Source organism: Cupressus sempervirens, chromosome 2 (assembly GCF_028749045.1).
Source record: "Cupressus sempervirens isolate cs-2001-9-10 chromosome 2, ASM2874904v1, whole genome shotgun sequence".
Taxonomy (NCBI): domain Eukaryota; kingdom Viridiplantae; phylum Streptophyta; class Pinopsida; order Cupressales; family Cupressaceae; genus Cupressus; species Cupressus sempervirens.
This window is the reverse complement of record NC_143119.1, coordinates 413,839,173-413,864,402: the sequence shown is the minus strand read 5'-3', so window position 1 is coordinate 413,864,402 and position 25,230 is coordinate 413,839,173.

The following is a 25,230-nucleotide window of genomic DNA, read 5'->3' as shown; positions in this document are numbered from 1 at the left end:
TACCATTAGATTTGTATTAGAGAAGGAGATGAATGAAAGATTGCTTTCAAGACAACAAAAGGACTGTATGAGTGGTTATTCATATCTTTTGGGCTAATCAATACACTAAGCACTTTCATGAGGCTTATGAATGAGGTATTGAAGGCATTTCTGAGTAATTTTTTCATTGTTTACCTAGATGATATATTGATCTTTACTCAGACATTGGAGGAGAATTTGATTCATATTCAAAAGGTGTTTGATAACTTGAGGGAAGAAAAGTTGCTAATAAACCTAAAGAAGTGTAGTCTTGTAAAGGAGTTGGTGTACCTAAGATTTTTAGTCTTAACCAAAGGTCTAAAAATGGATCTAGAGAAAGTGAAGGCTATCCTTGAATGGCCTACTCCAATAAGTGCAATAGAGGTAAGATCTTTTCATGGATTGGCTAATTTTTATAGAAAGTTCATAAGAGATTTCAACAATATTTGTGGACCCTTGACTAAAAAAATGAGAGGGGATAGGAAAGAATTTAAGTGGACTATAGGAGCAGATAAGAGTTTTAATCTATTGAAGAAGTAGAGACACTATCTTCTTCCTAAGGTTTTTTTTTTGGTATACTAATCATCAAGCTTTGCAATATTTGAATAGCCAAGAAAAATTGAACCAAAGGTATTTAAAGTGGGTTGATTTTTTGTAGAGTTATACATTTGTTTTGAAACACAAGAGTGGGAAGTCTAAAAAAGTTACAGATGCTCTTAGTAGAAGACAACTTTTGCTGACAAAAATATATATGGAGGTGGTTGAGTTTAAGGAACTCAGTACTTTGTATCCAGATGATCTTGGTTTTGGTGAAGCATCGAAGGATTGCACAGAACTTGTCACACTTGATAGGATAAAGTAGTTGGATTACATGATCCAAGATAGTATGTTGTTCAAAGGAAGCCAGTTGTACATTCCTAGAAGTCCAATGAGAGAGAATCTCATCAAGGAGAAGCATAGTGAGGGATTGGTTGGACATTTTGGTAGAGATAAAACCATAGCTTTAGTTGTTGAGAATTATTATTGGCCACAGTTGCAGCAAGATGTGAAAAAGTTTGTACAAAGTTGTAGAGTATGTCAGATGGTGAAAGGAGTGAAGTAGAATATAGGGTTGTATCAACCATTACCTATACTAGAGAAGCTATCAGAAGATATCAGCATGGATTTTTTTCTTGGATTTCTAAGAACACAATGCAAACATGATTCTATTTTTATGGTAGTTGATAGGTTTTCAAAGATGGCATATTTTATTCCTTGCAAGAAGACTAGTGATGTTTTTTTGTGACAAAGTTATTTTTCAAAGAAGTGGTAAGACTACATAGTTTTCCAAAGAGTATATAGTTCATATTGAGATACCAATTTTTTTGGGTATTTCTAGCATACATTATGGAAGAAATTGAAGATGGAATTGAAATTTAGTTCATCACATCATCCATAGACTGATGGATAGACAAAAGTTGTGAATCATAGTTTGAAAAACTTACTGAGATGTTTGGTTGGAGACAAGCCAAAAGGATGGGATCTAATTTTACCATAGGTAGAATTTGTATATAATAATTCTATCAATAGGAGTACTAGTAAATAAGCATTCCAGATTATATATGGAAGTAGTCCCAAAAATGATTCTAAATTGAGGTAGTTGGATAAAGGAGAGATAAGTAGTGTTGAACCATAAGAATTTTTTGAACATTTGAAGAACATCCATGAGGAGGTGAGGAAGCATATCATAAGATGAATACACATTATAAATCTAGGGTAGATGTGAAAAGGAGGTATAAGGCATTTTAGATTGGAGATAAAGTCATGGTTTATTTGAGAAAAGAGTATTTTCCATTAGGTACATATAATAAGTCAAAGATGAAGAAGTTTGGACCATGCAAGATAGTGAAAAGGCATGATTCTAGAAATGCTTATGAAGTGGAGTTTCTTGTTGAATTAAATATTTCACCAATATTCAATATTTTAGATTTGACAAAGTATTATGAAGCAGGTGATGGTGATGAAGTTGTAGAAGCACAGTGGAGTATTCTAGCAGCTACTTTAGCTACAAAGGAGATTGAGGAGATATGGGATAGTCATGTTGGAAAAAGTACAAGGAACATAACTTATGAGGAATACCTAGTCAAATGGAAAGGGAGGCTAGTAGAGGATTCATCATGGCTAGCAAGGGAGGAGGTTCACCATCTTGATTTTTCTTTGAACATCTGAGACGTGACAAAGTCACTTCTCAAATTACCCTGAGTGTCTGATGTAGGAGCATCTTGGGTGTAACAACAATCTTGCATCACCCAAAAATAAATTTATTTTCAATCTTTTCTATTTTAATAAGGACTAATAGACAAGGTGGCTAATATTTATGGGAACTTTCTATTTTTATTAAGTTTTTCATACAAGCTCAGAATGTTCTCATTTTTTACATGGTTCATTTTAGAGTTATAAGTCTAGCATAAAAATCTCATTACTCCAACTTAAGTATTAGAGAAGTTATTACATATTTTTAGTGGAAAAAATTGCAAAAAAATTTGTAGGCTCACCATTAGAGGCCTTAAATTTCCTAGATAAGGTTTGGAAACTCGTTGGAAGGGAGCTTGCATAATTTTGAGCTTGTAGATCAAGAGCTGGTGTTTCTGAAAAGTGGTTATAAAAACCAATTAAAGAAACGGTTCGAGAGGTATGGCTTTCTAAAGTTGTGCTACTCAAAATATCTAAAATAATTGTCAAAGATTATTTGGTGAACTCTATATTTATTGTTAGGGTCTATTGGGCCTAGGCTAGAACCTTCCCAGGTGGCATAAAATTGCCTATTTAAGAAGGGCCTAAACATTGTCTAAGACAGTTCTAGGTGATAGTTCACAACTTGTCTCACAAATTATTGTAATGAAAGCACCCATGTGGCCTAGCATATTGTACTTGTGAATTCTATAATTTTTCATTTTTGGTGCAAATAATAAGTCCATGTTTTGTTCTTGCATTTTTTGTTGTTACTTTGTTTTTTGTTATGGTTTATGGTATTAAGGGGAGCACCCTTCATCAATTTTCTTTACCATTACTCAAAAGAGTGTTTCAAGGTTAGAAACCACTTCAACATCCTTTACATGGTTTAGAGGTAATTTCACTGTGAAAGAGGCTTCTAAAAGGGAATGAACCTAATAATTATTTCATTTACATAAAAGAAAAGCTTACTTCTTCAACTCCTTTCAGTCAACTCTTCACTAAAATTAATTTTCTAGCATTGAAAATAGTTGCTACAAAATCCTAGGAGCCAAGGGACCCTAAACCTATTCCAGCATATGGAGCGTTTATATCCAATGATTTTTTATAAGTTGGGAATGTACTTCATTCTTGGCATGTAAGTGATACATCTACATATGTACTTTTATCACCTTCAAAAACTGTTGGTTTAAAGAATAATTTTGACAGCTGAGTGTCAATATACTTAACCATTTTTCACTATACATGTTGAGCAAAGAGTAGGAGTTGAGTCATAGTTATGTGCTGAACAATCCAGTTTCTTCAAGTGCCGAGTGATATCAAGTGCCGAGTGATATCAGGTGCCAAGTGATATAGTTATGTTTAGGTGCTGAGCTATCCAAGAAACAGCATGTGCCGAGCATCAGTAATGCTTCATGAGCCAAGTAACTCATAATATCAGCATAAGAGTTTGTAATTGCACAAACTATGATGTAAACCATTTTTGTAGCTGACACAAGGTAAATCTCGAAAGGTCTATAGATAAGAATGAATCTTTTTACATTTCTTATGCAATTTTCATGCAGGCAATTGGAAAATTGGAAAGGCATGCAACCAATCAGCAAAAGGGAAGTATTGAGCAAGAAATTGAGATTCAATGTGGATCGTAGATCCATACCTAACCCTAAGTCTTCAAAGTCTTTTTAAGGAAGACAAAAGTCTCACTTTAATAAGGATGAGGGAGAGAACAGTCTTAAGGGGAAAACATAGTGGAATTTAGTGAAAGGAGACATAGAGGGTAAGAGCAGGAATTCGATATTCAGTTGATCAGAACAAAGCAAAGGAGATGAATAGAAATTAGATCTCAGAGGATTGAAATCAGAGAAAGAGCTAGAACAAGGGCTTGAATTCAGTAATCAAGGATTGCAAACTATCAGGTTTATAATACCTAATACTCTCTTACCATTGTATTAGAAAGGAAACCCTATGTAGATAGATTGGCTTAGCAGCTATTTGTAGATCCTTATCAAAAAGTGATTAAATTATTTAACAGGGTGACACTTCATGTAAAGTGTTTGTAAATCCTTTAACCAGGTCACTATTGACATAGTGTAAAGCCTCTAACAGGGCAGACCATCAGAAGTGGTTTAACAATATTGTTGCAGTGATTTTGTGGGTATCATCCCCAACCCAATTTTACCTTCTTATTTCTAGAGGGTTTCTGGGTTATCAAATTCCAGTGTTATGTGTTGTTGATGCATGTATTAGTTTCATGTTTATTTGATGTGTTTACATGCATGCAATTTAAGTTCAGTTAAAAGTTTTATTGGTTAAAGTGTGATACTTATGATTCACCTCCCCCCCCCCCCCCCCCCTCTCATAAGTGTTGTTTCCATATTTGAATATTCCAACAATTGGTATCAAAGCTATCAAGGTTCTCACAAGAAGAAGTCTAACAACTTGAAGAAAAAGATCTAAAGGTGGAAGTCTTCAAACTTGGGAAGTTATTGACAATCAAGTGATTGATGTGCAACTGGCTCTACAAAAAGTAGAGGAAGCAAGGGAGGAATTGAGAAAATCCTTGAAAAGAAGAAAGGATTTAGCAATAGCTGAAAATGAGATAAACTACAAGGAGATTGATACCACAAATATATTTGCCAATGGAGATACTAAAGAGTTTGATGCATCAATCATAGAACTGATGGAGAAAAACAAAGATCAAGCAAATGAGATAAGATCTCTCAAGATGGAACATGAATCACAAGCAATAATGTTAATTGAAATCACTGAACAAAATAAAAGAGTAGTTGAAGACAAATTCATGATGGAAGATGACAAAATAAATCTTGCAAACACACTGGAAGAAAAGAGTATTGAATTAATAAGGATCTCAAATATGCAGATGGATACACTTGCCCAAATGATGAACCTTCATCATGAACTCAATGTGAAAGACATTGAGATCTCTACACTAAAGATGCAGAATGAACAATTGCAAAATGACTTGAGAAGAGAAAAGGAAATTTCAGAGAGCTTCAACAAACCCAACAAAGCCATCAAGTATTTTGAGCAATTGCTGAAATCCCCAAGATCAACCCATCATACATCAGGACTTGGATACAATAGCACTAAAGTTGGAGAATCATCAAAGAGTGTTGAACAAAGAAGTGAAAAAGGTAAGGATTCAAAACCTACTTGTCATTACTGTAAGGGGCATACTGCTAATGTTTGCAGGAGTAGGAGAATCAATCAGCCAAATACACATAAAAGCAAGAGTTACTGTCACAAGTGCAAAATGCAAGGACATATGACACAAGATTGTAGATCCAATGTCACAAGAACACAAAGATTTGATGGACATTGTCATAATTGCAAGAAATATGGACATAGGGCATTTGAATATAGATCAAAGCCTATGTGGACATCAAATCAGCCAGCAAAAACAAAAGGGAATGAAAGTCATTGGGATTACAACACCAGGTATAGTTGTCACTATTGTCAGGAATATGGACATATACCCCAGAATTGAATAAGAACACATTTCAGGGGAAACTATAAAAGATGGTTGAGTCAAACCACATGTTTCAGTTGCTTGAAAACTAATCATATCAGCAGGAATTTCCCAACAAGGTCAAAGGCACCAAGTTCAGAGTTCAACAATGGAAAGGCAAAGATAGATGTTGAACACATCATAAGTGAGATGAATAAGACATGGAAGAAGAAAGATGAGTGTAGCACATCAAGTGCAGAGATCACTTCACCTAATGGGTCAAGTGATCACACTTCATCTAATTAAGCAAGAATGGGTGTTTGGGATTGATATACTAAGTTATATCATACATCAGTCCCAAAACATAGAAGAACTGCAAAGAAGAAATCAACATAAGCAAAGATGCTAAGTCAAAATTGAGAGTCTTGCAAAATCTATCGAAGTTATCTTCAGGTGCCAAGTTTCTAACAATGACCGAGTTGATAGTTGATGTCGAGCTATGAAATATCAATGGGAGCCAAGCGAAGTGAAACACAATGGGTGCCGAGTCATGTTGAAATCCTTCAGGTGTCGAGTAGATTGTTGTCAGCACACTAGGCATTAATTGCTCTATTTTGAAGGGTACATAGGTCAATTTTTTATCTTTTCTCACCATTCAAATGCAAAGCAAAGATGAAAAGAGGGCATAAGATCAAGGGTAGCTTAGAAGCCATTTGCAAGGATTTCCATAGCGATTCAGCACAAGTTTCATCGATTTAAGGTATTTTACTTGTGTGTCAAGCTACGCAATGTTTATAAACTTGTTTAAACTATAAACCCTAGTCCAATAAACAATGGCATCTGGGTCTGGAACCACTAAGGGAAAAGAGAGTCATGAAATATAGTTGGTTAATAATGAAGTTAAGCAACTAGAGTTCAAGCCCATTCCAGAAGTTGCATACAAGAATGATCTCGTAGGTGCATTATTCGTTATTTCTGATAAATTTGTCATGGTCCAAGATGTTCGTAGATGTTATAACTGCAAAATTGGAGCCATAGGAGATCTAGAAATTTATAATGCATATGAAAAGCTATGTGAGAACAAAATACTGAAAGATGAGTTCTCAATAATCGAGAGAAAGGGATTGACCAAAACCCTAGAGTTTCCAGTTATTTTCAAAGCTAAATGGGTATGCATAGTTTTGAGTAGAATACATGATGGAGCCTTTTGGTTAGAAATAGGGCTAGTGAAATTTACCAAGAAAACTATTCATAGGGTTACTGGTATTCCAACCCTAGATCGACCAAAGACCTTGCGTAGTGACAAAAAGGAAGTAATAGAGAGAAACATGGGTGCTAGATGGAACAATAGGGGAATGACTATTGATAAAATCACAGAACCTCTACTAGATTTTGTTGTGAGAATCATTTCACACAAATTCTATCAGTCAAGTAGGTTAAACAGTGTGCCTTGTATAGTAGTTGATATTACATACAAATTGGTTAAAAAGGATCATACCTATGATCTAGCAGAGCTCATGTTTCAATAGATTAATGAGAATCTGGGAGCTATAAGGAAGAGCAAGGGAGCTCAATGCAAATTTGGATCAATTTTGGTGTGCATGTTTTTCTATCTGATGAAAGAATTCCCTTCTATGGGTAAGGTGAAATGGAATCCAGATAAAACAATTGTTGAATAAATCAATGGATATATTGAATAGATGGGTGATAATTTTGATGCCCAAATGACTAGCTACTTTGAGGACTTCAAATAGTCCATGAAACAAAGAATGAGGATTCCAGTCTCATTGACTAAGAAATATGAAAAAGACATTTTCTTTCTTGTAGATATTGATTATACTTATATACAAGCAGTCATACCTAGAGTGAGATGGCTTAGGCCACTAGGTTATGAACTTGATATTGATCAAGCCTCTGTAGCAATAACAACTCTCCTTGTAGAGGAAGTTGACAAGAATGCAAAAGCCTTTGGAACTTATGATTTTGTAAAATCAAGGGTGGTAATAGATTTGAAGACTGCCTTAGCAGTAAAGAAGAAAGAAAAATTAGTAAGGAAAATCAAGAGAAAATTTGGTGTTGAAGGAGAAGGAATAGCGGAAGAGGAAGAAGACATTGAAGATGAGGGAGATGAACCTCAAGGTCTGATTCAAGGGTTAGGAGAAGATAAAGAGGAAAGTGCTAAGGAAGAAGAAGCTGAGGAAGCACAAGTTAGAACCAAGGTCACAAAATGAAAGGCCACAACTCCTCCTGCTCCTCAACCCAAGGCAAAGAAAGTAGCTGCTCCTGCATCAAAGAGACCTACTACAAGGGTTGCAATACAAAAAGCTCAAGAGGAGGAAAAAGAGAAGAAGAAAGCTTCAAAGAAGACTGCTGCCAAGCCAAAGAAGAAAAGAAAATTTATTGCCCAGCCTCAAACAGATGAAGAGAAGACTGAGTCAGAGGACAACAACCAATTTCAAGTGGTAAGTCACAAACCTCAGACTGCTGTTGATAAATTATGCTCAAAGATTAAGAATGATGATTTGAAAGGTTTAAAGAACCTAAATTTTTCTAAGCTCACCAAGGAGGAACAAAATAAATTAGAGGAATCAGTGTATGCTATGATGGCTAATTATAAGCACACACCTCTAGAGTTAGATGAATCAATGCCTAAGGAATTGTACAAAATTGTAGAGGATAAATGGCATTTTTGTTTGCAAATGGAAAAGGATATAATGGAATCAACATTAGCTAGGTTGTTGCCTGATTTGACTAAGGATCAAATAAAAAATGCAGCTAAGAGGCATAACAATAGATTCACTCCCAAACATAGAGCTTTTAGCATTTTGCAGAACAAAATTGAGGATGTAGTTACGAAGTCCACAAGACTGTGGAAGATAGTTTACAAGAAAATAGAAGATGTTTACAATGAAGAATATAAGGTAGAGGCAAGTACCAAGAAAAAGGAGATGAAGGCATCAAGAATTAAAGAAAAGAAAAGGAACAAGTGGAGAAGAAGGTTGAAGAACAAAAGGAAGATGAAGAGGCACATATAGAGGAGAAAGAGGAAGAGAAAGATACAACTGAGCAACAAGATCAAAGTGTGCAAGACACATAACTAACACCTCCTAGTCCTCCTCATGCCATCATCACACCTGTAGAGATTTTCAAAATCAAGGATGTTATAGACACTTCTAGTCCAAACATCAATCCATTAACTATAGAGGATTTAGCAAAAATCCTTGACCAATCAACACTAGTAGCAAAATTGTGTTCAAGTCCTATATTGGTTAGTGTTGATGAATTGGAGAATCTAGTAGTTAAAAAAAAGGCAGTCAAGGTGAAAACACAAGAACCACCTTTGACCATACAACCTACTAGTATTCTATTCCTTCCTCCACCACCTCTACTAAGTATAGTCACTAATACACTTCAGATGTTGAGTGCAGTAGTAGGGGAAGTCAAAGAAACATCTAAACGACCAATAAGTTCAACCCCACCTATTGATCACTAAAAGGATAAACAAGCTGAAGAAAAAGATGAGACAAGTAAGAAGGAGGAGTCTGCAATACAAACACTAGTTGCATTACCCAAATTTGGTACTCCAACACAGACTCTTCAGCACCCGAGCACTGATAGGTTACCATTACAAATCAGGACACTAGGCTCGAGCTCATCAAGGGTAGTCAAGAAAATTCACTATGGAGTTCTTGAGCTTGATGAAGAAATAAAGATTCCACATTATGAATCCAACACTCTCACTGAAGAGGAGATCACTGAAATTCAGAGTGCATTGGATAGAAGAAGGAGACAAGAAGCATTAAGAAGAGAACACAAGAAAAAGCATACCTTGAATGAAATCAAAGACATATTCATAGAAGCTTTCATCTTAAAGTCTCTAGATGAGTCAAGGCCAATCATAGAGAAACTATCTATTATAGTTGACCAGGTGACTAGTGAAGACCAGGATACAAACGCCAAATTACTAGAATGGTCAGAGAGAAAGTTCCAAGGCAAGGTAAATGAGAAAATATCTAGTGATATAGCACTATCACAAGTGGAGCTGGCTAAGAAAATTGAAACAGTCAAAATTGTACTTGGAAACATATTTTCCCTATACAACAAGTTGTATGATTTTTCCACATTCACACAGGACACTAGCTAGAGAATACTGAGCTTGGAGAAAAATTTGAAGATTTCTAGCATGCAACTCCCTACAAATCCAGCTCAGAGTGAGAAGCATTTTGCCCAATCACTTCACAAACAAAGAGAGTTAGTTGTCTTAACAGCAGAGGAGGCAACCACCAAAGCCAAATTGATGCAAATTCAATCCTCAATCACTCCTCATTTGGAAGTACTTCATAAGGATTAGATGTATGCAGAGACAATCCTCAAGAAAGACCCCAATCTTTCTACATCTGATGGACTTGTACACCTAGCAACAGAGATTGCCATCCAGTATAAGTCATTAGATATTGCACTAGCAAATTGGGATGCAGCTCTAAAGGTACTCCTTGAAGTAAATAGTACATTTTTGGCCAAGTATGGCATTTCCCTATCGAACCCTTGACATAAGTGTCAAAAAGGGGGAGATTAAGTATTGGGGAGTTAAGTAGAGATTAAGTATGGGGGAGATATAAGCTGAGAAGGAGATACAGAATGGAGTAGGAGATACAGAATGAAATGGTAAGTATGATGAAAGGGGGAGAATTTTGAAATTTTTTGATATAACATATTGGTCAGAATGTAGAAATAGGACAGAAGTCATTGAGTGTACAAAGCATAATCAACTCACAAGGAGTCATAAGGTATATTGTTATTTGTTCTTAAAATTTTTTGAGCAAATAAGAGGATGCATGAAATAATGTCAAGATCATAGGATCTTAGTTAAGTGTTTTTTCCACTCATGTCAAAGGGGGAGATTGTTGGTTTAAAGAATAATTTTGATAGCTGAGTGTCAATACACTTAACCATTTTTCACTATACATGCCGAGAAAAGAGTAGGAGTCGATTCATAGTCATGTGCCGAGCAATCCAGTTTCTTCAAGTGTTGAGTGATATCAAGTGCTGAGTGATATAGTTTTGTTTAGGTGCCAAGCTATCCAGGAAACAGTATGTGTCAAGCATCAGTAATGCTTCATGAGCCGAGTAACTTAGAATATCAGCATAAGAGTTTGTAATTGCACAAACTATGATGCAAACTATTTTTGTAGCCGACACAAGGTAAATCTTGAAATATCTAGAGATAAGAAAGATTCTTTTTACATTTCCTATGCAATCTACATGCAGCCAATTGGAAAATTGGAAAGGCATGCAACCAATCAGAAAAAGGGAAGTATTGAGTAGGAAATTGAGATTCAATGTGGATCATAGATCCATACCTAACCCTAAGTCTTCAAAGTCTTTTTAAGGAAGACAAAAGTCTCACTGTAATAAGGATGAGGGAGAGAACAGTCTTAAGGGGAAAACATAGTGGAATTCAGTGAAAGGAGACATAGAGGGTAAGAGCATGAATTCGATATTCAGTTGATTAGAACAAAGCAAAGGAGATGAACAAAAATTAGATCTCAGAGGATCGAAATTAGAGAAAGAGCTAGAACAAGTGCCTACATTCAGTAATCAAGGATTGCAAACTATCAGGTTTATAATACCTAATACTCTCTTACCATTGTATTAGAAAGGAAACCCTATGTAGATAGGTTGGCTTAACAACTATTTGTAGATCCTTATCAAAAGGTGATTAAATCCTTTAATAGGGTGACACTTCATGTAAAGTGTTTGTAAATCCTTTAACTAGGTCACAATTGACATAGTGTAAAGCCTCTAATAGGGTAGACCATTAGAAGTGGTTGAACAATATTGCTACAGTGATTTTGTGGGTATCATCCCCACCCCAGTTTTACCTTCTTATTTCTGGAGGGTTTCTAGGTTACCAAATTCCAATGTTATGTGTTGTTGATGCATGTATTAGTTTCATGTTTATTTGATGTGTTTACATGCATGCAATTTACTTTTAGTTAAAATTTTTATTGGTTAAAGTGTGATACTTCTGATTCACCCCCCCCCCCCCCCCCCTCTCATAAGTATTCTTTCCATATTTGAATATTCCAACAAAAACTATATTTGATCTTGCTAGCTGGGAACATATGATTGTTCATTTTATTGTACTTGATCTGATGAAAATTCTATAAGAATTTTTAATCAACCTAGCTAATTAGAAATTAGACCAATTTAACTAAGTTATGTCCTGTTCCTTTCTAAAAATATCTACTATGGAATATTTTTGTAAAATTTCTTTTGAACTCTGGCCATTTTTTGTGGTTTGCATTATTTTTGTGCAGGATCTTGAGCTAAGTACTTAGCATAGGTTTAGTGAGTTGAATTAGTTTATTATTTGGATTCTAGAAAATTTATGTAGCTGGATTAATTTTTATGTTGTGCTAATATGTAATAAGAACCTTCAAAAAGATCTCTTAGTATATATAAAGACTACAAGTTGTGCAATTTTTCATGTATTGCATCTACATTTGCTTATAAGAGTGTTTCAAGGTTTGGAACCACTTTAACATCCTTTGCACTATTTAGAGGTAATTTCATTATGGAAGATTCTTTTGTAGGGGAATGAGCCTCATAATTATGGTATTTATACATAGAAGCAAAAATTTCTTATTCAACTCCTTACACTCAACTCTTCACTGAAGTTATTCTGCCACCAGTTAGAATAGCTTCTATAAATTCCTAGGAGCCAAGGGACATTGGACCTATGCTATATTTTTTGGAGACATGGGAGAAATTTCTACAAGCTTCATTACTTCATAAAATTTTGGATCATATAGTGATGCCCAAATCAACACCATCAATAGATACTTGGGATCCTCACAGGGAGACTTTAATACATGCATGATTACATCCTTGGGTTTCATTGTTGGGCCACCATATGGAGACTTTATATCCAACCATTTTTTATAAGTTGGGGAATGCACTTCATGCCTAGCATGCAAGTGATGCTTCTAGATATGCACTTTTATCACCTTCAAAAATTGTATTTATCCTTCTAGCTGGGAATAATTAATTGTTTGTTTTATTGTACCTAATATGATGATAGTTCTATAAGAATTTTTAATCAACCTAGTTAATCAAAAACTAGATAAATTTAAGTAGGTTATGGCTTAGTTTTTTTCTAACAATATCCTCTATGATATGTTTTTGTAAAATTTCTAACAAACTCTACACATTTTTCATGATCTTCATTATTTTTATTCAGGATCTTGAGCTAAGTCACTTAGCATGGGTTGAGTGAGTTTTTTTTTTAATTATTTGGATTTGGAATATGTATGTAGCTAGATCAATTTTCTATTGTGCTAATATGTAATAAGAACCTTCAAAAGAATCTCTTTGTATATATAAAGACTACAAGTTGTGCAATTTGTCATGTATCACATCTACATTTGCTTTGTTATTGCTTATAAGAGTGTTTCAAGGTTGGGAACCACTTCAAAATCCTTTACATGGATGTCATTATGGAAGAGGCTTCTACAATGGAATTTTCCTCATGATTATGGAATTCATACACAAAACTAGAACTTTCTTATTCAACTCCTTACACTCAACTCTTCACCAAAATTATACTTCCAGCAATGAGAATAGTTGCTACAAATTACTGGGAGCCAAGGGACCTTGAACCTTTGCTACATTTTCTAGATACATGGGACAAGTTACTATAGGCTTTACTACTTCATAACATTCTAGATCATATAGTAATTCCCAGATTAACAAAAGTAATAGATAATTGGGATCCTTGCAGGGAGACTCCAATACATGCATGGTTACATCCTTGGCTTCCATTATTGGGCTAGCATATGGAGCCTTTATATCCAACCATTCATTATAAGTTGGGGAATGCACTTCATGTTGGAATGCAAGTGATTCAAATAAATATGAAATTTTATCACCTTCAAAAATTATATTTGATCCTACTAGCCAAGAATGATCGATTGTTTATTTTATTGTACCTAATTTGATGATATTTCTTTAGGAATTTTTAATATACCCAACTAATCATCAACTAGACCAATTTAACTAGGTTATAGCTTGTTTCATTCTAAAATTATCTACTATGATATGTTTTTTTAAAAATTTCTTGTGAACTCTACCCATTTTTCATTATCTACATTATTTTTTGTGCAAGATTTTGAGCTAAGTCAATTAGCATGAGTTGAGTGAGTTTTATTGTCTTATTATCTAGATTCTAGAATATGTATGTAGTTGGATCAATTTTTCTATTGTGAACTAATATAATGACATGTTTAAAAGAAAATATAAAGACATGCATGTTTAGAAGGAAAAAAGAAGAAGATTTACATAGGTACCTCTTCTTTCCCTTGAAGAAAATCACAAAAGTGAGGGCATGTAGATCAGAAGGCCATGACATGGCAATGAAATCATAGACCAAGGGCATGTAGATCAGAAGGGCATGACATGGCAATGAAATCACAGACCAAGGGCATGACAATGAAATCACACACCAAGGGCACATCAATGAAATCATAGACTAGAAGCACAACAATGAAGTTGTAAACCAAGGGCATGGAAAAAAAATGCAGAGATCACAAGGGCATGTCAATGAAATTGCAAAGCAAGGGCACAATAATGGAATGTATTGATCACAAGGGCATGACAATGTTCAAATATATCCATCCTCAATTGGAGCTCTCCACCTCTTTCTTACGTAGCTCTCCACAATTAAAACAAATGGGGAATGATTTATGTTATGTTTTCTTTTCTTTTCATTTTTGTTTATGCTCACATAGGCATCGCAATTATGAGGTCAAAGTTGGAACAAATGCAAAAAAAAAAAAAAAACATGAAAATCAATACAAATTACACCGCAATCATAATTTGACCCCAAATGTTGTATTGATAGGGAGATTTATAGGGTTTGGGCCAGATGTCATATTCTTTTTCCTTAAAGACCTATAAGCTAGAGCTAATCAAGGTGAACTAAAAAGGTGAACCCATGCGATGTAATTATTCATCATAAGAATCCATGTTTACTTATGTATTCCAAATTTGATCATCTTTGGGAGCTCCATATACAAGTTTGGACAAATTCTAGTCAAAAAAGCTCTTGTAGATTGTGATGTTGTAATCATTGTGCCAAATTCAAGAATTATTTTTCCCATGGCTATACCACCTAGGAAAGTTGGTCATTCCAATAAGGGCTCATCAGATAGCACTATATAAGTAGGACTTCTATTGAACCCTCCAAAATATTTTGTATTTTAGTATAAATCTCAAGATTTCAAGAGTTGGGGGTGTACTAGAGGGAAAGAGAATTTTGTAGTGAATGAATCTATTGCTAGAGACACCACTTCATCAAACATTTTTATTATGTAGATCCTAACAAGTCTCCTTTCTTTAAAATTTCATTATTTTTGGCTAGAATAATGCAAGGTATTGAGTTCCTTTATCATAACATATAAGAATTACATTCATTTCCAAAAGATAAATAAACTGTAGGCATCTATTACTTCTTTTAAATTCACTTTTTTTACACAAAGAAAAAACTTGATTGAAGTCCATGTTATTGATAGTCAATAAGATGAGATTCAACTCTCAACTGCATGCATAAAAAATTATAAAGATAAAAAAATAATGGATCTCAATGATATTGGTGACCTTATGTTCTAAAATTTAGTGGCCAAAAATAGTTTGTTATGAGTGGCTAAGTGTTTAGAAAAATGTAATAGCAATGAGAAAAGGAGGATAAATGTTGAATATCATGAGTAAAGAATCATTAACAATCACTTTGAATTCATCAAGGATAGGTCACAACTTTAATAGAATTATCATCAATAATATAGAGATATCAATACAAAGAGAGTTGTGCTTGAAGAGAATCCAAACTCATATCAAAGAAGATAAATAATGATCCTATGAAATTCATTTACTTGTAAATGTTGATATAATGATTGTTTGTGCATGAAATTTATGTATATATGAGTGTTATTTTAACCATAAAATCCTGATCTATAACACTAGTATTATTAAAATGAGAGTGGCATATAAATTTAATGTCCTTAATAGTATTATTTGATTACTAAAAGAAACATATCTATGCACTTAGAAAGCTAGAGAAGATAATCCATATCTTTTCATTGGAGATTTATTTCACTTCATAATATATCCTCTTTATCTTCTTCTTCCTCTTTTTCATTCCATAGGAAATAAATATATGATCAAGAACATAATAGTCACATGGAGGAGCCTTCATAACTCAATCTTTATAAGACTCAACATAAGGCCCATCTTTGTGAACAACTTATATCAAGATTCAATTTGAGATATGGAAAAATTTCATCTTCACCACTAGGGCTTTCTAGTATGAATTTTCCATTATAATCTACAATTTTTAGACCATGGTGGACTTCATGTAGGTACTTGGCATAGTTCCTAAAAAGAAGTGAATTGAATCAATTAGTATCCTGTCCCTCCTCCATTATCAGTTAGGTCCAGAATCTTCTCCTTCCTCCATTATCAACACCATCATAAATTTTACCTCCATCTCCACTCCCAAATTCCTCATTATAATATCATAAATCACCTTACCTTTAATTTTCCTACGACTAATAAAATATTTCTCTTCAGTAATAGGCTCTAAACTCCAAAAGATATTAATTTAATAGTAGTTCCAAAATCCAATCAATCTAGTCCAATTGAGCTCTTAGTTAATCTAGAATCCCCATTGATGTGAATAACTATGAATTTTACTCCAAGAGTAGAATCCTCAAAGGGTGGTCAAAACTTTGGTACACAATAAAAAATTGAGCCTCGACATCCTCATACTCATCCTCTCTAGGAGACTTGTATACTTTGGTATACTAGAGAACATCATCAAGTCTTTTATTTTACTTCAATTGAGGATCAAAGACTACTAGAACTACTCCTCCTTGAACATTATTTATTTGAATTAAAGGAAATAAATTTGGATTTCCTTAAAATAGTCTCAAATACCACCCTCTTAAAGTTAGACTCTACCCTTCTACCTAGCCCTACATTCCCATCATCTAGATAACAGGCATCTAGTGCCTCCCTGGTGAAACCTTCTTAGTTATGAACCTCCTAAAAAACTAGATGAGCTAATAAGAAACATGGTGGACTAGATTCCCAACCCTAAAAGCAACCTAACCAAAAATCATCATTTTTCCTATGGCTACCAATAGAATTCAAGGAAGAAAAAAATCCAAAAATATAAAATATAAAAGTTAGGAAAGATTTTTACCCACATAGTACAATGAACATACAATTTGGATGGTGAATACTAATATAGATTTAATTAGTACTTTTCAATTTTCATTTATAGAGATACTAAAGTTAATATAAAAATATTACAAATAGACCTTCTTATTAGGCCATTTTAATTTTCCTTGTCCTTGCTAACTCTATCACTCAAGAAAAAATACAACTTATCTTTAAAAAAAATTAGGTATATATAAAGAACTATACTAAGATACTTGTCTTTATTGTTCCTACCAATTTTTAAAAATTATTACACAACCAATCACAAAAAGTAACAAAAATACCAAAAACATTGCTCCCAATCCAATAATATTAACATGTATTAGGATGGAAGTGATTGCAATACTGCAACTACTAAAAACCCAATCAAGAATTTTTCTATATCAACCCCATTTGCAATTTATAAGCTTGAAAATAAAATGGAAAAGTCAATTAATTCACTAAAACAACTCTTACGTGTTCATTTTTATTGCGGCAAAATATGTCTTCAATATGACTAATTACTCTACAACTCTGATATCACTTATATCTTCATTATAACTAGAATGTGAGGATTCTAATTATATTCTTCTTCAAAGTCATGACATCATGTTCATATCCTCTATTGTTACTATTTAAATTAGTTGTTCATATTTTACTTTCTAGTATATTATGGTAATGTGTTTGAAGTCTTAAAGGCCTCTCTTTATACTCAATATTTCTAGTGTACTTTTTCTTTTTTTATCTTGTTATCATGTGTTGAAGTCTCATCTTTGTTGGCTTCCATCAATGAACAAGTTATGTTCTACCATCAAGAATATTTTAATATTCTAACCATTAGTGAATTAGTAAGTCTTTGTCATCAACATTCCCTCAAATTCTTCGCCTCTTCATGTGTAATTTTTGGAGTTATGATGATCTTTGGGAAAATTAATATTTTTCATATGGTTACTATATGTGGTGGTTACAATTATATTTTATGGCATCAATAGCTTCTACATTAATGAAATTGGTTATCAATTTGAAGGCTTCATAAACCTTCTTGATACTACTCTGTTTGCAAGGTAACTGCCAGCTATTGGTATCTCTAATACTAGTCTCTTTGGCTTCACCATTCTAGCTTAGGCTATGTAGTGTATCATCTTTTTTTTTTGTTTGATTGGGTTCATTTTTTTTAGTATAGTAGGTGAAATCTCATATTCCATATATGTGACACACTAATCTTTGGTATATATTGATTGATGCTTCATTTTCTAGCTTCTTGATCCCTTGTATATAAGGAACTTCATGTTTTTGTCTACTATGAGTAGCTTCAACATATAATATACTTTGATGTTTTGCAAGGAAACATTATATATTAAAAATATACATTATTGTATCATTAAGAAGTATGATTATTGTATTCATCTATAGAATGATACTAGAATTCATTGTAAAAGAGTTATGATTTGATTTACTCTTGTATTTGTTAGAAATTCTTTAGAATAACTAAGAGGCCGGGGGTGGGGCGTGAATTAGTTATTCAAGGTCCAAATGTCCAATTAAAACATTTTCATCAAGTAAAGTGAGCCTATCAAACTGTTCATTCATCCATGCTTAGACTTTCCTACTTAGCAAGTTATTGTGAATCAACATACAAACATTACACTTGTAAAATCAACACATAACACAATGATTTACATGGAAACCAAATTTGGGAAAAACCACCAGTAACATGCTACTCAATTCTCACTATTTTAAAGTGATGCCCTATGAAAGGCCTACCCTATTAAAGGCTACAACATACTATTAAATGTGACCTGGTTAAAGGATTTAACCACCCTATTAGAAGTGAGCTTGGATAGAGGACTTTAGAACATTCACTTAGAATGCCACCCTATTAAAGGATTTACAAATGGCTATTAAACCAACCTAAGTCCATAGGATTTTACCCTAACTAATACAATTGCTAGAGAGTAACAATAAGGGGTTTTGACCTGATTACAATTCACAACTTATCTTACAAATTTTAGATTACAATTCAGCTCTTCACAATTTTCCTGGCTTTTAGTCTTTGCAGCTCTTGAAAACTTGTTTCCCTCCTTTCAAGCTTTGTCTCCTTGAGTCTTCATACTCAATATACCAGTGCTATCTTCCTTCTAACCACTTATCGAAGTAGAGTCTCTATTCTCTGTTCTTCCTTCTCCTCTTGATATCTTCTCCTTGGCACCCTTCAACCACTTTTCAATTTGGCACTCTAGCAACTCTTGCTTCTTGGCTTGTGGCTCCTTAAATAGAAGTTTGGAATTAATTTTCCTGCTCAATTCTTTCCTCATTTATTTTCAGTTCAAATGGATTAGGTAGGATTCATTGAATCTAACCCATATCTTGTTTCTTCTAGAAACATCATGAAGAATCCTCTTGAATGCTCTCAAAAATGGTTTACATAAAACTCTGTGCCACTAGCTCATCATCCTTATCCTCCAACTAGTTCACAAAATTCAAGGTAGCAAACTTGTTAGCTCAGATTTGGAAAATCTTTGACTTTTCCAATAATGCAGGTAGCTTAGTACTATTGAAATTCTAGTGCTTGACACACACTATGTTACTCGGCATCAACTACTTTTTACTAATGCTTGACACCTCTTACTTTACTTGGTAGCTGAATACAATCGGCTCCTTTTGTATCACTCGACGCACACTAAATTTTTCTTTTTCTTGGCATTAACTGAGAATTTTCTCGACTTGAACTAGCTTGCTCAACACTCACTAATGAACTTAGTTAAGCTTTGCAATCAACCTTGTTGCAACTTATTCCTCCAATGTTTCTAAGTGTGACCAACCTCTGTATCTTCAAGTATCTTATTAATACATCATTTAACCATTGTCTTAACTAATCCTTTCACTTCATTAAAAAACTATAACTCAACCTTTCCCTTAGGTCTTCTTGTTACATCTTGTTGATTAAATCCTCTTCATCAATCAACTAATTGATAGTACTTGGATCTTATAAGCAATTTTCATTCCAACAAGTAGTAGGTTTGACATTAATGGCAAAACAATGATTGAAAACATTCGTTACCAACCATCTTCCTTCTTTGCAACAATCTCCCTCTTTTAATCAATCTTCTTATTACAATTATCTTTTTAATTAGATTTCCAACAATCTCCCTCTTTGGCATTGATGGCAAACCAAACTGATCAACCAAGTTATCAAAATGCTAACTATGTTAAAACAGTAAATCAAATTCCAAAAAGAAAACTTTATTCAAAACTATTCATTTTATCAGCAACATAAACTAGCTTATGACTCCCTCTAAATTCTTTATTGATAAATTGTCTTCCTCTAATTTATTCTTGTCTATATTGATTTCTCCCTCTAAGCTACTATTTCCTTTTTCATATCTATACATTCTTCTTCTTTCTGCTACACCTGACTCCTTCTTACATTATTTCTTCCTTTGTATGCATTGATCATATTTTGGTACCCCCTAAGCTACTTTAGCTAATTCTCCTTCTGTCCAATTGAATGTTGTTGATCAAATGTTGTTGATCATTTTCTTCATTCTTCTCCCTCAATTGTTGATTAGTTTCTCTAATTGTTCTCCCTCTTTGACAACAATGCCAAAGACATACTATTTCAACATCTTAGAATGCAAGTGTAGCATTAGCACATACTCCAATTTCTCCCTCTGTCACCTTGCTTTGTGACTGATTTGGAACTTCAGCACTTTGATTACTTCAAGCATGATCCTAAATTAAACATTCTTTGCATCAATGTGTACTATACCAACAATTAACTCATTTTATGCAAGGAATTTTTGCTTTATCTTAAGTAGCCTTGGCAAGGGGTATCACCCCTAACTTACCTCTAAGATAATTAAAAGCATCTTTAGGTAGTACTTTTGTAAAGATGTCAACAATCTATCCCTTTGAACTAACATATTCCATTCTTACTTGCTTTTCTTCCACCAATTCTCTTACATAGTGATATTTAATTGCAATATTCTTTGTTTTGGCATGCATCACAAGATTATTTGATATGTTGATGGCACTTGTGTTGTCACAATAGAGTATCACAAGTTCAGTTACTTCTTCCTTCATACCTTGCAATAGATGTTTGATCCATACAATATTAGTGCAGTTGATAGCAATAGCAACATATTCAGCTTCTGCTATAGACTGTGAGGTACAACTTTACTTTTTTTGGGTCCAAGTAATTAATCTTTTTCCTAAGAAAAGTGCTCCTCCATTAGTTTTTTTTTTTCTATCATCAATATTACCTCTCCAATCTGCATTACTGTAGGCTCTCAGCTCAAACTTTTCACTCCTCTTATAGTATAAACCAAAATCATCAGTTCCTTTTAGGTACCATAGTATTCCTTTTACTACCATCAAATAATTTTCTCTTGGATTTGTAGAAAATCTTGCCACTATTCCAACAATTAATGCAATGTCTAGTCTACTATGTACAACATACTACAACTTTCCAATCATTAATCTACACATTATTTGTTTCACTTCAGCTGACTCATCATTCTTAGATAACTTATGTCTTGTTACCATTAGTGTACTGACTGGTTTTGAGTCTTCTAATCCAAATGTCTAGAGTATCTCCTTGATGTATTTTGATTGTGTCACAAATATGCCATGCTTCATTTGATGTACTTGCAATCCAACAAAAAAATTGATTTCTCCAAACATTGACATCTCAAACTCATGTTTCATTTTATTAACAAAATATTTGTATAGAGCATCCTTTCCTCAAAATATTATATCATCAACAAAGATTTGAGATATCAAAATGTCTTTACCTTTTTCTACCTTGATATACAAGTTATTGTTCTCATATGTTCTCTCAAATCCTATCTTCACAAGTTATTTTTGCATTCTTTCATACCATGCTTTAGGTGCTTGCTTCAAACCATAAAGTGTTTTATGCAGTTTGTAAACCATATTCTTGTTGTTGTCATCAAAAAATCCCTCTCATTGTTCTATATAGACTTCCTCTTCCAATATACAATTTATAAAAGCAAAATTTACATCCATTTGGTAGACTTTGAAACCTTTGTAAAAAACATATGCAAGTAGTGTTCTTACTCCTTCCATTCTTGCAACACAGGCAAATGTTTCCCCTTTGTCTAGTCCTTATTCTTGTGCATAGCCTTTACAGACTAGTCTGGCCTTATTTCTTGTTATCTCACAATTCTCATCAAGTTTGTTTCTAAAGACCCATTTTGAACCAATTACATTTTTATCAGTTGGTCTAGGAACTAGGGTCCAGGATTTGTTCTTTTCAATTTGATCTATCTCCTCTTCCATAGCTTTATACCAATTATCATCTTGTAGTGCCTCCTTCACTATTTTGGGCTCAACCTTGCTCAGCAAACATGATCCATTCCTTATTTTGTTCCTTGTCATTGGTCTTGCATCCTTGTCACCAATGATTTTTTTTGTAGGGTGATGTCTTCTCACATACTTGGCTAGTCTTGGTTTTGTCCTTTCCATATTTGATTCATCAACTTCAAAGTCATTTAGCACTTCTTCTTTTGGTATTTCATAATCTCTTCCATGTGTAATAATTTCAAAATTAGAATCTACATTTTCTTCATTCTACAACTCGACATTCATTGGTTATGACCTAGCTGATACTAAAATTTGTTGTTGATTACCAACTTGATTGGCAACTTCATCTTCAATTGGCATTCCTTCTTAGAAGTATACAAAATATCTATAATCTTATGATTTCTTGGATTCATCAACTTGGACTTTTGGATGCTCACCAAAATTTACACTTGCACTCTCCACAATCTTGTTAGTGTTAGTAGTCAAACACTTATATGCTCTGCTTCTAGTGGAGTATCCAAGGAATATGCCTTCATCACTTTTTGCATCAAAATTTCCATTTCTCGTATCTTTAAGAATATAACATTTGCAACCAAATACTTTGAAATGTTTTAAATTAGATGAGTGACCATACCATAATTCAAAAGGTGTTGCATTTGTTCCTTTCTTGACTTGTACTCAATTTAGGGTGTAAATAATAGTACTTGCAACTTCTCTCCAGTACTTTAGAACAACATTTTTCTCCATCATTAATGTTCTGGCACACTCTATTATTGATCTATTCCTTCTTTCTACAATCCCATTCTATGGAGAATTTCTTGGTACTGATATTTTCCTTTTGATACCTTTATCATTGAAAAATATCTCAAACTCTTTTGATGTAAACTCTCCTCCTCTATCTTATCTTAGGCACTTCAAACTTTTGCCTATTTCCTTCTCAACCCTAGCCAAATACCACTTAAACATTTGAAATGCATCAGATTTTTTCTTTAATAATATGGTAGTCATCATCCTGGAATAGTCATCTACAAATAACATTATGCATCTATCTCCTTGGTAGCTTTGTACTTCTATTGGGCCACATAAGTATGTATGGAATAGTTCTAGTACCTCTTTGGAAGTGTAAACTTTTCTTTTGAAGCTTGACTTGGTCATCTTCCCTAGTTGACATTGTTTGCACATTGTATTTTTAGGCTTCTTTAGTTTAGGCAAACCTCTAACTTTCTTCTTTTTGTTAATGTTAATTAGATTGTCAAAGTTAACATAACACATCCTTTTATGCCATAACCACACATCATTAAGTCTAATAATAAGATAGGTTGCATCTTCCATATGTAGGTAAAATAGATTACTCCTAGTTTGTTCACCTTTTCCTATCAAATTTCTATTAGTATCAAAGATTTTTGTAGTTTGTTTCCAAATTCTCCTTTGCAACCTACATTGCTTAACTGTGAAACACTTAGTAAATTGTAGTTCAGTCCTTCAACACAGTATGCATTGTCACATGAAATTTTCTTTGTAATTTTAATTGAACCTTTTCCTTTGATTTGACATGGAGCATCATTTCCAAATCTAACACTATTTCTATCATACTGAGTAAAGGTAGTAAACTTACTTTTTCTCCTATCATGTGATGTGAGCATCCACTATCTATGATCTACTTCTCATTCTTGTTCACATAGGTTACCAGTATTGTTGGCTCATCTTCATTTGATTCATCCTTCATGGCTACATAAACTACTTCATCATCATTCTCATCAGAATCTTCTTCAACAATGTAGCATCTTTTGCCTTTGTCCTTGTAATCTTTGCTATCATCCTCTCTTTTGTTCTTGTACTTGTTTCCTTCTTTGTAGTTCTTCTTATATGTACACCTTGCAGCAATATGTCCTACTTCATTGCAATTAAAACAAATTATAGGGAGCTTATCTTTGAATTTGCCTTTGCCTCTAAGGAATCTTCTAGCCAGTAGTGCTTCCAACTATTCCACATCCTCTTCATCTGTGCTACTATCACTGGATGCATGTTTTCCTTTTCTACTATACTTCTTTGATTTCACCTCCTTAGTATCTTTCAATGATAGCTTAGCCTTAAAAGTAGACTCAAGATTTTTAGGTCTATAGTTATCATAATTGGACAATTCAAATATAGTAAGTCTTCCTACTATTCCTTCAAAGGTTAGTGAGTTTCCTAGTACATACCTTAGTTCTTGGATGGCTGAAACTCTAATAGCATAGATGGGGAGAAATGTTCTTAAGTACTTACTATTGATAGTTTCATCTTCCAAATTACCACGCAAACATCTTATTGCACTTACAACCTCTTTCATTCTAGAGGCATGTTGAGCAACATTCTCACCTTCCTCCATTTTCATGTCATCAAACTTTCCTCTGAGGCTTTCTCTCTTTGCTCTTTGAACATTCTAATATCCTCCATAGATATTTGATAGGGCTTTCCATGTCTTGAATATAGTATCACATCCTTTGATATCATTAAATTTAGCATAGTTGAGTGCAGAGGCAATCTTCAACATTGTCTGATTATGCTCCTTCCTTTTGTTCAAATCACCTATAGAAAGGGGTCCAGCTAGATCTAAATGTTCCACTCCAATTGATATTTTTGCATAATAACGTATTGATCCAAGGTGCAATTTCATTAGAATTTTCCATGTAGCAAAGTTGTCTTTGTTGAGCTTGGGAATTTCTCTCTTGGACATCTTGATTTTCCTACTTCTAGTACCTTTAAACTAAATCAATAGATGGCTTTGATACCAATTGTTAAAAATGGTTTAGAATAACTAAGAGGATGGGTGAATCAGTTATTCAAGGTCAAAATTTCCAATTAAAAAATTTTCATCAAGTAAAGTGAGCCTATCAAACTCTTCATTCATCCAAGCTTAGACTTTCTTACTTAGCAAGTTACTATAAATCAACATGAAAACATAACACATG